The sequence below is a fragment of the Bombina bombina genome, chromosome 3 (assembly GCF_027579735.1).
Source record: "Bombina bombina isolate aBomBom1 chromosome 3, aBomBom1.pri, whole genome shotgun sequence".
NCBI lineage: Eukaryota > Metazoa > Chordata > Amphibia > Anura > Bombinatoridae > Bombina > Bombina bombina.
The window spans coordinates 311,481,912-311,495,705 of record NC_069501.1 but is presented as its reverse complement, the minus strand read 5'-3'; the positions used below and the strand labels follow the sequence as shown (position 1 = coordinate 311,495,705).

The 13,794-nt window shown below is 42.5% G+C and overlaps 1 protein-coding gene across 1 annotated transcript in view; it reads left to right on the top strand.

The window, feature by feature from the left end:
* PCYT1B (phosphate cytidylyltransferase 1B, choline) overlaps nt 1-13,794 on the top strand; it is a 408,274-nt gene that overhangs the window by 32,058 nt on the left and 362,422 nt on the right. The gene's annotated exons all lie outside the window — the stretch shown is intronic.

The window sequence follows — 13,794 nt, the reverse complement described above, 5'->3', positions numbered from 1 at the left end:
TCCATGCTTTCATGTTGTTTACGCCAAATTCTGACCCTACCATCTGAATGTTGCAGCTGAAATCAAGACTCATCAGACCAGGCAATGTTTTTCCAATCTTCTATTGTCCAATTTTGGTGAGCCTATGCGAGTTGTAGCCTCAGTTTCCTGTTCTTAGCTTACAGCAGTGGCACCCGGCGTGGTATTTTGCATACCTTGGTTGTAACGAGTGGTTATTTGAGTTACTGTTGCCTTTCTATCATTTAAAACAAGTCTGCCCATTCTCCTCTGACCTCTGACATCAACAAGGCATTTTTCATCCACAGAACTGCCGCTCACTGGATATTTTCTCTTTTTCGGACCATTCTCTGTAAACCCTAGAGATGGTTGTGCGTTAATATCCCAGTAGTTTTTTAAATACTCAGACCAGCATGTCTGGCAGCAATAACTATACCATGTTCAAGTCACTTAAATCCCCTTTCTTCCCCATTCTGATGATTATTTTGCACTTCAGCAAGTCGTCTTCACCACGTCTAGATGCCTAAATGCATTACATTTCTGCCATTTGATTGGCTGATTAGCAATTTGTGTTAACAAGCAATTGAACAGGTATACCTTATAAAGTGGCCGGCGAGTGTATATATCTATCTATTTTTTTTTTTAAGTTGTGTATCTGTGTCATACTTTATGCCTTAAAAGTTTAAAAGGTAAAAATACATCTGTAACAGGATGTGTTGTTTGGCTGTATAATTGATTCCTTTTTAAAGGGAAAGTAAAAAAAAACTTCAGATTTTTATATAAAATGTTTAGTTATCCTTAATTAAACAACTTTTCAATATATTTTCATTATTAATCGAGCAATTTCAAATTCTTAAAACATGAAAAGGACCTGCTGAATTGTCAACTCTAACCTGCTTCCTATCTTTCTCTAATTGGCTTTAACTGATAGCAACTTCAAAACAGAGTACTTTATACTAACTATATGACAGTGGCTACCCTTGTCTGTAGATGCAGCTTTGTGTACATATGTATGTAGATGTCTATTTATTTATTTATATGTGTGTATATATATATACACATATAAACACATAACTAAATATGCATACATATATAGACATGCATTGGAGCCCTTTGCAGTTAAGTAGATGAAAACATGAAAAAACACTTATATGAAATATTTGTTATTAACAAATTCCTATGTTCTGCACATAGCAGAATATGTTTTATGTATTTTTAAATATGTATTCCTATATATATATATATATATATATATATATATATATATATATATATATATATATATATATAATCATATAGGTATAGATATATATTGTACCAATGTATATATATATGAACCAAAAGGAGAGGCAGGCTCAAAATATCATGATTTTAATAGTGGAAAATGACAGCATAAAAAACAAAAAGACACTAAAGCACAGAAAAAGAGGTTAGACCGCAGGCAGTCTATCTGCCTTACGCTTTTAGCTTTCACCCAGCCTTAATCATAGACCATATTATTATTATTCTTTATTTATAAAGCGCCAACAGATTCCGCAGCGCTGCCCATGGGTACAAGGAAAACAGTACAGTGGAGAAACAATACGATAAGACAAAATTTTACAGACAAAAACAGGGGGAATTGACGGCCCTATTCCCGTGGGAACTTACAATCTAGATGGGTAGGATGGGAAACAGGAGGTGGGGACTGCAAAGGTGAGAATGATATTAGTGAGGAGATAGAGGGCAGCTGTTAGTTAAGTGAAGTTAGTATGTTAATAAGTCAGGTAATAAGCTTCCCTGAACAGAAAGGTCTTTAGGGAACGTTTAAAGGAGGAGAGGTTAGGGGCAAGTCTGACAGCACTAGGAAGTGCGTTCCAGAGGGTTGGGACAGGTAGGGTGGGGCAGCATTGGTGAGGGCTTTGTAGGTCAGGGTGAGAATTTTGAATTTAACTCTGTTGTGAATGGGGAACCAGTAAAGGGACTCACAGAGAGGTGCAGCAGAAACAGAGCGTCGAGAGAGGTGGATTAGTCTGGCAGATGCATTAAGGATGGATTGGAGGGGAGAGAGGCGGGAGAGAGGGAGGCCAGTTAGTAAGTTGTTACAGTAGTCAAGTCGGGAAATTACCAGGGAGTGGATTAGCTGTTTAGTAGTTTCAGCACTTAGAAATGGACGAATTTTGGAGATGTTGCGTAGATGGTTGTGGCAGGATGAAGAGATTTGAGTCAAGCATGACCCCAAGGCAGCGGACTTGGGGTGATGGGGAGATAGTGGTGCCGCTAACAGTGATGGAAAAATTTGAAACTGGAGTAGAGTTTGAGGGGGGAATTAGAAGTAGTTCGGTCTTGGACATGTTTATACTTAGGTGGTGAGAGGCCATCCAGGAGGAAATGCCAGATAAGCAGTCGCTGATGTGAGAATTGACAGAAGGAGAGAGTGCAGGGGTGGAAAGGTAGATCTGGGTATCGTCAGCATATAGATGATAGCTGAAGCCATAGCTGTTGATAAGTTTACCCAGTGAAGAAGTGTAAATAGAGAAGAGTAGAGGACCCAGGACAGAGCCTTGAGGTACTCCAACAGAAATAGGCAAAATAGAGGAGGAGTCACCAGCAGAAGAGACGGAGAAGGATCTGTTAGAGAGATAAGAGTGAATCCAGGAGAGGGCAGTGTCACAGACCCCAAGAGAGCTGAGAGTCTGTAGGAGAAGGGGATGGTCAACAGTGTCGAAAGCAGCAGAGAGGTCCAGTAAGATGAGTAGAGAGTAGTAGCCTTTGTTTTTAGCAGAAAGGAGATCGTTAGTAACCTTGATGAGGGCAGTCTCAGTTGAGTGTTTGGGACGGAAACCAGATTGTAGGGGGTCGAGCAATGAGTTGGAGGACAGGAATTGGGTTAGGCGATTGAAAACTAGTTTTTCAAGTAATTTTGAAGCTAGCAGGAGCAGTGATATGGGGTGGTAGTTTGCAGGGGAGTTAGGGTCAAGGGAGGGTTTTTTGAGGATGGGGGTGACCTTTTCATGTTTGAAGGAGGCAGGGAATGAGCTGGTAGAAAGGGATAGGTTGAATATGTGAGTAAGAGCCGGAGTGAGGGTGGGAGACAGAGGGAGAATTAGATGTGAAGGAATAGGGTCAAGTGGGCAGATAGGGAGGTGAGAGGAAGATAAAAGGGAATCCACTTCACTCTCAGTGGTTGGGAGGAGGGTGCAGAGAGTGGCAGAGGGGGTGACTGGGAGCCTCTTCTAGCCTGCTCTCCTTTCTGCTTGTCTCTCCCATGCCACAGCCACTGCCCTCCCCCTGCCTACAAGCACAGCACAGGTAACTCCCTTTGTTAACTTTCTCCCTATAGCCACTGCCCTGCCCCTCGCCTCCCAGCCCTCCCACCTCCCAGCACCTATTTAATGGAAGTTGCTGCTGCCTTACTCTGAGACTGCAGCCTCTTCTAGCCTGCTCTCCTTTCTGCTTGTCTCTCCCATGCCACAGCCACTGCCCTCCCCCCGCCTACCAGCACAGCACAGGTAACTCCCTTTGTTAACTTTCTCCCTACAGCTTATGCCCTGCCCCCCCCTCCCAGCCCTCCCACCTCCCAGCACCTATTTAATGGAAGTTGCTGCTGCCTTACTCTGAGACTGCAGCCTCTTCTAGCCTGCTCTCCTTTCTGCTTGTCTCTCCCATCCCACAGCCACTGCCCTCCCCCCGCCTACCAGCACAGGTAACTCCCGTTGTTAACTTTCTCCCTACAGCTTATGCCCTGCCCCCCGCCTCCCAGCCCTCCCACCTCCCAGCACCTATTTAATGGAAGTTGCTGCTGCCTTACTCTGAGACTGCAGCCTCTTCTAGCCTGCTCTCCTTTCTGCTTGTCTCTCCCATGCCACAGCCACTGCCCTCCCCCCGCCTACCAGCACAGGTAACTCCCTTTGTTAACTTTCTCCCTACAGCCACTGCCCTGACCCCATGACCCCAATGATCCGAAGAACTACCGCCCAATCTCTTTGCTCCCCTTTGCGGCCAATGTCATCGAGAAGTCCATCAACGCGCAACTCGTTGACTGCATCAAAGCGAACCACATCCTGGACCCCTCCCAATCCGGTTTCAGGAGCAACCACAGCACCGAGACCACCCTCCTCGCTGCCACAGACGACATCCTCGCCCTACTCAACCTCATTCTCCTAGACCTCTCAGCAGCATTCGACACTGTCTTCCACCTCACCCTCCGCAACCGACTACACGATGCCGGCATACGCGACAAAGCCCTGGAATGGATCACCTCCTTCCTCACTGGCAGAATCCAGAAAGTTAGACTCCCACCCTTCACCTCTAAGCCCACAGAAATCAGCTGTGGTGTACCCCAAGGCTCTTCGCTGAGCCCCACCCTATTCAACATCTACATGGCCCTTCTCTCCGCCATCGCCCGACAACACAACCTCAACATCGTCTCCTACACTGATAACACCCAGTTAATCATCTCACTCACCAGTGACCCCACCACCGCAAAGAGAAATGTCCACGAAGGGCTGACAGCAGTTGCCACCTGGATGAACTACAACTGCCTAAAGCTGAACGCAGACAAGACCGAAGTCCTCCTCCTCGGTCCCACCACATCCGCTTGGAATAACTCATAGTGGCCCACAGCCCTCGGACACCCTCCAACCCCCACCGACCATGCACGAAATCTAGGCGTCATCCTGGACTCATTGCTCTCCATGGACCGGCAAATCAACGCCGTCTCTTCTGCATGCTTCCACGCACTTCACCTGCTGTGAAAGATCTTCAAATGGATCCCAACCGAGACCAGGAAGACTGTCACTCACGCTCTCGTCAGCAGCCGACTGGATTATGGTAACGCACTCTACGCCGGCACCACCATCAAGCTCCAAAAGAGACTACAGCGCATCCAGAACTCCTCGGCTAGACTAATCCTTGACATCCCTCGTCAATGCCACATCACCAAACACCTGCGGGACCTGCACTGGCTCCCCATCAGCAAAAGAATAACCTTCAAGCTTCTCACCCACGCATTCAAGGCCCTCCACAACATTTGTCCTGAATATTTGAACCACCGCGTTACCTTCTACAACCCTACCAGACAACTTTGATCGGCCAACCAAACCCTCGCTGTCATCCCCCGCATCAGGAAAACCACAGGGGGAGGCAGATCCTTCTCTCACCTGGCAGCCAAGACTTGGAACACCGTCCCTCTGCACCTCAGAAAAGCTACCACCCTAAGTTCAGAAAGGACCTCAAGATCTGGCTCTTCGACTGAACTGCAACCCTCAGCGCCTTGAGACCCTTACAGGTGAATAGCCGCGCTTTACAAGAACCCAATAGATAGATAGATAAAGGAGTGAAGTTGGGAGATTGCAGGTTTGTGTTGGGATGTTTCTTCGGATGGCAAGTGTTTTATTGAAAAAATAGTCAGCAAGGTCTTGAGCACTGAATGCAGATGAGGGGGGAGGTGCAGGTGGGTAGAGGAGACAGTTGAAGATGGAGAAGAGTCTTTTAGGATTTGAAGAGTGAGTGGATATAAGAGAAGAGAAGTATGTTTGCTTAGCTAAGCGAAGGGCAGAGGTGTAAGAGTAAAGAGTGAACTTATAGTGCAGGAAATCAGGTTCAGAGCGGGATTTCCTCCAGGCACGTTCAGCAGTGCGTGAGCATTTTTGTAGGTAGCGGGTTTGTTGGGAGTGCAAGGGCTGGAGCTGATGACGTGGGGCTTTGCGAAGTTGGGGCAGAGCGAGAGTGTCAAGTGCAGCGGAGAGAGTATTGTTATAGTGGTTATAGCAAGGTCAGGGCAGGATATCGTGGAAGTGTGGGAGAGGGTATATAAATAAGATTGGAGAGTTGGGGAGGGTCTACAGTGTGCAGATTTCTACTGGTGCGGGGGCGAGAGGGGGAAGTAGGTTTAGTATCTATATTGGGATTAAAGGTGAGCAGATGGTGGTCAGAGATGGGAAATGGTCGACAGGCAACATCAGAGAGAGAGCAGAGATAGGAGAATACTAGATCAATAGAGTGTCCATCACAATGGGAAGGGAATAGGGTGGATTGTGAGAGGCCGAAGGAGTTAGTGAGTGAGAGAAGTTTAGAGGCAGCAGGGGCAGATGGGTTGTCAATAGGGATGTTGAAGTCCCCCAGAATTAGGGTAGGTGTATTTGTAGAGAGAAAGTGAGGAAGCCAGGCAGCAAAGTTGTCAAGGAATTGGGAGGTTGGTCCAGGGGGGCGATAGATAACTGCCACTCTGAGAGAGAGGGGGGAGAACAGGCGGATGCAGTGGACTTCAAAGGAAGAAAAGGAGAGAGATGGAAATGGAGATAGGTACTGATAGGAGCAGGAAGGGGAGAGTAAGATGCCAACACCCACCATTTCTCTCACCTGGCCTAGGTGTATGGCTAAAGTGAAGACCACCATGAGGGAGAGCAGCAATGGAAGCAGTGTCAGAGGAAGATAGCCAGGTTTCATTAATTGCTAAAAGGTTAAAAGTGTTGGAAACAAACAGGTCGTGAACAGTTGTAAGTTTGATGCAGACAGAGCGAGCATTCCAGAGGGCACAAGAAAAGAGAGGGGATAGGTGCTGTGGGTTAATGGAGATGAGATTGTTGGTATTGCGTGATCTTGAATTGTTGCTGTGGGAAACGGAGCGAGAGTGTAAAAGTGTGGTGATTGCTGCAGGGCCAGGGTTAGGAGAGACATCACCAGCAGCAAGCAGTAGTAGCAGTGAGAGTGACAGAAGGTGAGAGTGAGATTTGTAGGAGCGCGTATGACTAGACACAGGAGAGTTAGAGGGGAAAGTGTTTCTAAGGAAACAGAGTAGTTCATGAGAGGACAGCATAGGGGATGAGAGAAGGGTGGGTGAGATATGGATAGTGTGGGGGTTGTTGTTATAGGGACATGCAGTGATTTTTAGGAGAAGGGCAGTCAGAGAGAGCAGAAAACACATGGAGAGCATTGTGTATGTGTATAGTTATTAAGTTTACCTGTTAGTTGGTCTGCAGTTTCAACCTCCAGTTTCTAACTCTAGTGAGTAACTCCACCACTTTTAATCAAAGAGCCACTTTAGACTCAGAGAGCCAAGGCTCAAACGAGCTTGTGACTTGCAATATAAAGAAATGAGTGTGATGGAATAATTCTGTGCAGCTGATTAAAAGTAGTTGGGTTAGCCAGGAATTACACACTTGCAAATTAGAGGGCGGGGGGTGGTTGTGTCAGTATGCATTACAATTATACAAAGTATATGATAAAATGATTACAGGTAGACAAGATGGAGACAGAGCAAATGGTTACCAGAGATTCAAACAGGAATGAAAGGGACATTTAACAGCAGCCAGGTAGACAGAGGCAGTAGACATTACCAGAGATACAAACAGGAATTAAAGGGACAGTTAACAGCAGCCAGGTAGACAGAGGCAGAAGACATTACCTGTATAGAGATGAGATGAAATAGCATTAGAAGCAGTGTGGATGTAGATGAACTCCAGTGAGTAACTCCACCACTTTAAAACAAAGAGCCACTTTAGACTCAGAGAGCCAAGGCTCAAATGAGTTTGTGACTTGCAATATAAAGAAATGAGTGTGATGGAACAATTCTGTCCTGCTGATTAAAGTAGTTGGATTAGCCAGGAATTACACACTTGCAAATTAGAAGGGGGTGGGGGTGGGGGGCAGGATGCATTACAATTATACAAAGTATATGATAAAATGATTACAGGTAGACAAGATGGAGACAGAGCAAATGGTTACCAGAGATTCAAACAGGAATGAAAAGGACATTTAACAGCAGCCAGGTAGACAGAGGCAGAAGACATTACCTGTAGAGAGATGAGATGAAATAGCATTAGAAGCAGTGTGGATGTAGATGAACTCCAGTGAGTAAGTCCGCCACTTTTAATCAAAGAGCCACTTTAGACTCAGAGAGCCAAGGCTCAAATGAGCTTGTGACTTGCAATATAAAGAAATGAGTGTGATGGAATAATTCTGCGCAGCTGATTAAAAATAGGTGGGTTAGCCAGGAATTACACACTTGCAAATTAGGGGGGGGGGGGATGGTGGCAGGATGCATTACAATTATACAAAGTATATGATAAAATGATTACAGGTAGACAAGATGGAGACAGAGCAAATGGTTACCAGAGATTCAAACGGGAATGAAAGGGACATTTAACAGCAGCCAGGTAGAAAGAGGCAGAAGACATTACCAGAGATTCAAACAGGAATTAAAGGGACATTTAACGGCAGCCAGGTAGACAGAGGCAGAAGACATTACCAGAGATTCAAACAGGAATTAAAGGGCCATTTAACAGCAGCCAGGTAGACAGAGGCAGAAGACATTACCTGTAGAGAGATTAGATAATATTAATCCTTGATGGAACAGCACCTTATATACAAAGTCTCTAAATTCTATTGGTTCCTGCAGTCTTCTAATTAGCCAATACCGAGAGGTGGAAACAGTGTTTTCCATAACTTGCTATATACATAATATACATATTAAATACATTTGTAAACTTATCTAATAAGTTTGACACATAGGGGCATATTTATCAATGTGTGAGTGGACATGATACGAAGTAGCGTATCATGTCCGCCGCACATCGATAAATGCCGACAGCATACGCTGTTGGCATTTATCATTGCACCAGCAGTTCTTGTAAACTGCTGGTGCAATGCCGCCCCCTGCAGATTCCACTAGCAGGGGGTGTCAATGAACCCGATCCTATTCGATCGGGTTGATTTCTGTCCACGGCCTCAGAGGAGGTGGACAAGTTATGGAGCAGCGGTCTATAGACCGCTTCTGTTTCAAGGGGCATTAAGCTCCATACGGAGCTTGATAAATATGCCCCATGGTGAAAGAAATAACGAGAACAATATTATAAATGGAATATAGATATACAGGTTAAAATAAACCAATGGCAACATTATACTAACATATATTTAATAGTGTAGCAACTGAAACAAGTCAATAACCATCCAATTAAAAGAACTCACATTTTTATGGTGCACATGGATAAAATGTCTGGCAGCACCTATGGCATAACTGCCATGTTCAGTGTCATTTAAGTGGGCATGTATTTGCTCTCTCACCTCTCATGAGGTACATCCAACATACTGTTTGGCACATTCTAAACATGTCATTACATAGATAACATTGTTAGACCTACAATTAGTACAGTGATAGTGAGAATATACTTTTTGTGTTGTTGTGGATTGAAAAACATTTCCCACTGTCACATAGTTATATGCTTTGCATGGACCTCTACCACATTTGAAGTGCCCCTTAGAGGTAAGCCAACTATTTTGAAACAGGAGTTCTCAACATAGAGGGTAAAATAATATTACCTATTGTTGCATTGTGAGGTGATACACAAAAGCAACTATTCTTCACTTCATCCTTAAGATCATTGTCTGCCAAAATGATGGGAAGATTTTTGCGTATAATGTTACACATGGAATAATATTGAGAACTATATGTGGTAATAAAGGTAGGTCTATCTTTTGTACCTTTCTTCCTAGGTGATTCTTTAAGAAGAGCCTCCTTAATTTTAACCTCATCAAATGCTCGTAGTATTGTCTGTAAATCATATCCTCTATCACTGAATCTAGATATGAGACATTTACTCTCTTGCAGGAAGGTGTCATCATCAGGGCAGTTCCTTCTTAGGTGCAAAAATTGGCCTAAGAAGGAATTATGCCATAGCTGATGTGTCTTGGATGGCAGCTCCCTGCATGTAGAAATGTGTTAGAGGGTATTGTTTTCCTATAGTGAGATGTACCAATTTTATTATCCCTTGGTATTCCTATTAGCATCACATCTAGGTATAGTATTTTTTATTTATCAAAAGTGGAGAAAAATTCCAAGCCTGCTTCATTGTTGTTGAGATAATTGACAAAATCTATGCTACTTGATTCACTGCCTGTCCAGGTGAAGAGCAGGCCATCAATATAGCTCTTATATCCAATGATAGAATTAAAATATGGATTTTGATCTGCATAGACATGGGTAAACTCCCACCAGCCCATAAAGATTTTTACATAGGCTTTAGCACATTTTGCTCCCATGGCTGTCCCTCATCATTGCAGATAAAAATTCTCCCCAAATTCAAAATAATTATGGGTTAGTAAAAATTCCAATACACTCATGATATAAGAATTTAGATATGTAGAGTAATTAGTCAATTCTTTCTAGCATATATCTCACTGCCTCTAGGCCTTTATTATGGGGAATGGCTGAATAGAGATCAACTGCGTCCCCTGTCAGCCATCCAATATTATCATCCCATGTTGTATCTTTTAACATTTTTAATAGAAGTTTAGTATCCCTTAGAAATGATAGTAACTTGTACACTATGGGTTGGAGCAAGGATTCCAGCCAGTTTGACACATTTTCAAACAATGAGCCAATGCCTGAACATATGAGACGTCCCTTAACTCTTATTAGAGACTTGTGGACCTTTGGAAGGTGATGAAATATTGGGACAACTGGGTTATCTACATACAAGTACTCTAAGGTATTGGTAATGTCATCAGAAATACCTAGGGCCTTTCCATAATCAAGCAGATCATAGAGTTGGGCTCTATATATATTGGTTGGATCTCCTGGTAGTGTCAGATAAACCTAACTATCATTTAATTGTCTCTCTGACTCTGAGATATAATATGTCCTGTCTTACACAACAAAGCCCCCCTTGTCCGACTGCTTAGCGACTATCATCCCTCTTTTGTAGTTGTCTTAAAGCCTGCCTTTGTTCATATGAGCAGTTGATATTATGTTTAGCTGTTTTAGTGTCTAGTGTTTTATCCCCTTCTGAAAGGATTCTAAAACCTGACCCCTAACATGTGTGGGGTAAAACATTGATTTGGGCTTAAACCCCTGTGTGAATACTTTGATGCATCTTCATTTGTACATTCTAGCTCTAATGAATAAAGTAACAGAAAATCCCTTGCTTCTGTGAAATTAAAATAATAATGTTGTGGACTGGTGTCCTTTTCCAAGATGTTATCTTGGGTAGATGTAGGATTGTGTTTATAATATGTCTTGAGTGTTAAGCTCCTGATGAATCTATTGACATAAAACATGTTAAAGTTAGCTGATGGAACAATATTATGTCCTAGACTCAAAACTAACAAATCTATCTCTGTTAATATTGCTTTAGACAGGTTTATGACATTTGATCCCTGTACTTGTTGATGTGTTACATTACTGTGCCTACTATTCCTGTCTTGCCTTCTCTGCCTCCTCCTCTTTGTTGTTGTTGAATGAGGTGAAAATCATGGTTACTTTGTATGATACTACTACTGTTTGGTCTAGCCTGTGTCTGCTTGTATCGACTGAGTAACATTATCAGGAATAACAGACAAAGTTCCTGTCTTATCTTCTGAAGATTGTCCACTTGACATGAATGAAACAAAGTCAGACTAGTCATCGTCCTCATTGGACTCAGGGTCCGTGTCAGAAAATGTAACCTTTTTCTGGGTTTTCTTCCCCTCCTTTCTGTTACATTGGTTATGCCTGTTGCCTTGGTTCCTTTATCAGAAGCTCCTTCTAGGTTTCCAGTTTTACACTCTATTAGGAGAATAGTCCTCTGAACCTCTAGATTTTTTTTTAAATTTAATCAAATCAAGCTCCCTTTTCACTGTATCCACTGTTTTTTGTAATACTTTATCCATTTTAGAGTAATCTGGATGTTCTATGAACACTTTGAGATATTTTTGAATGTGCTCAATCTATGTTCTTGCTTCATTTAACTTTTCCTTTTTATATCTAATAAGTGCCATTAATCTCAAGAAACACTCAGATAAGATCTCGGTCCATTCAAGATGGAATTTCTCATCCATGACCAGAAAGGATGGAAACTTCCCCAATCTTAGTCCTCTGGGAATCATCTGGAGAAAGGCATATTTTTCTAGAGACCGCTTATCCCACCAACGCTTATATTATATATATATATATATATATATATATATATATATATATATATATATATTTCAATAATGCCTTTTCCATACACATAAAAACATCTGATACGTCCAATGTATTTAATTTCATTTCAAAAGTATCCTCAATGCTTGGCCGGCCACCTTCTAGGTTGGCTACTGTTTGCAATAATAATTTAGTATGCTGTCACTTGTGTATTAATATAGCTGTGCTAATATTATACTAATTGACCTGTCCTTTTAAAAGTTGGGAAAATGTTTGTAGTGGTGTTAGTTACCGGGAGGCGATCTTGAGTTATTATGAAAATAATGGCACAAAACTGTCATATAGATGCTCTAAACTGTTCATCCAATACAAAACATCTTACAGAGCCCTTCATAAGCTGCTATGCAGAAATATATCACACATGAGTATGCAGCAGCAATAGGAGTACATTCAAAATTCTCACACTGTAACTGCTAAATAGGGAGAAATATACTGTAACTGACTTGGTGGCAAGTGGCAAGCAAATGGAACAATATTACTCACGTAAAACCCTATTTGTTCCCTACCACCTACATCGCTGTCTGCCTTGAACAGTTCATCTGCTGCGGCATGCTCCACATGTGAATGCCAAAACTCTGTGCTGAATCCTGATAATCTTTGATGACGTCACTCGGCTCCAACGTCCCAATCACATTGAACAGGTAAGTGGAGGATTGGTAATCTTAAACAAAGAGGATTACCTAAAAGAATCATTAAGAATTCTACAGGATAGTAACACCTATGAAAACCTACCTGGAGACCCCACCAATGCTTATAAAAAAGTATTAGACAGACTTCTACTTGAAGCTAAGGACAACAAGATCCTAAATGGGAAAGAATTTAATTATCTGAATATAAACCATCCACGTATACCTGCCTTCTACCAATTACCTAAAATTCACAAAGACATCAATAATCCCCCTGGCAGACCCATTATCTCAGGGATTGGATCTCTAACCAGTAATCTATCAGAGTACATAGATAAACATCTACAGAAATATGTAAAAAAAATCTTCCATTGTTTCTTAGAGACTCCACTGAGGTATTGAATATCTTAGAAGAGATAACTTGGGAGACAGGTTTCCTGTGGGTAAAATGTGATGTTACGTCACTTTATACCTGTATACCACACTCCAAAGGCCTAAAAGCGGTTGAATACTTCCTAGACAAAGATCCCTCCATTCCACAAGTCCAGAAAGAATTCATTCTGGATGGAATTGAGTATATTCTTACACATAATTATTTCCATTTTAACGGTACTTTTTACAATCAAATGTGTGGGACTGCCATGTTGGGACCAAGTTCGCACCCAGCTATGCCAATTTATATATGGGCCATTGGGAGTTCATATTCTGGGACTCATGCCCAGCGGGTGCGGAATTGGTCCTTTATCGCCGATATATAGATTATATTCTGATGATATGGAGAGGAAGTGTAAGTGATTTGGAGCATACACTCCATGTAATGAACAGAAGTACAACTAACTTGAAGTTCACATACCAACACTCAAGTGAACAAATTACCTTTCTCCAACATTGGTGTGTCCGGTCCACTGCGTCATCCTTACTTGTGGGATATTCTCTTCCCCAACAGGAAATGGCAAAGAGTCCCAGCAAAGCTGGCCATATAGTCCCTCCTAGGCTCCGCCCACCCCAGTCATTCTCTTTGCCGTTGCACAGGCAACATCTCCACGGAGATGGTTAAGAGTTTTTTTGGTGTTTTAATGTAGTTTTTATTCTTCTATCAAGTGTTTGTTATTTTAAAATAGTGCTGGTATGTACTATTTACTCTGAAACAGAAAAGGATGAAGATTTCTGTTTGCAAGAGGAAGATGATTTTAGCAGACAGTAACTAAAATCGATTGCTGTTTCCACATA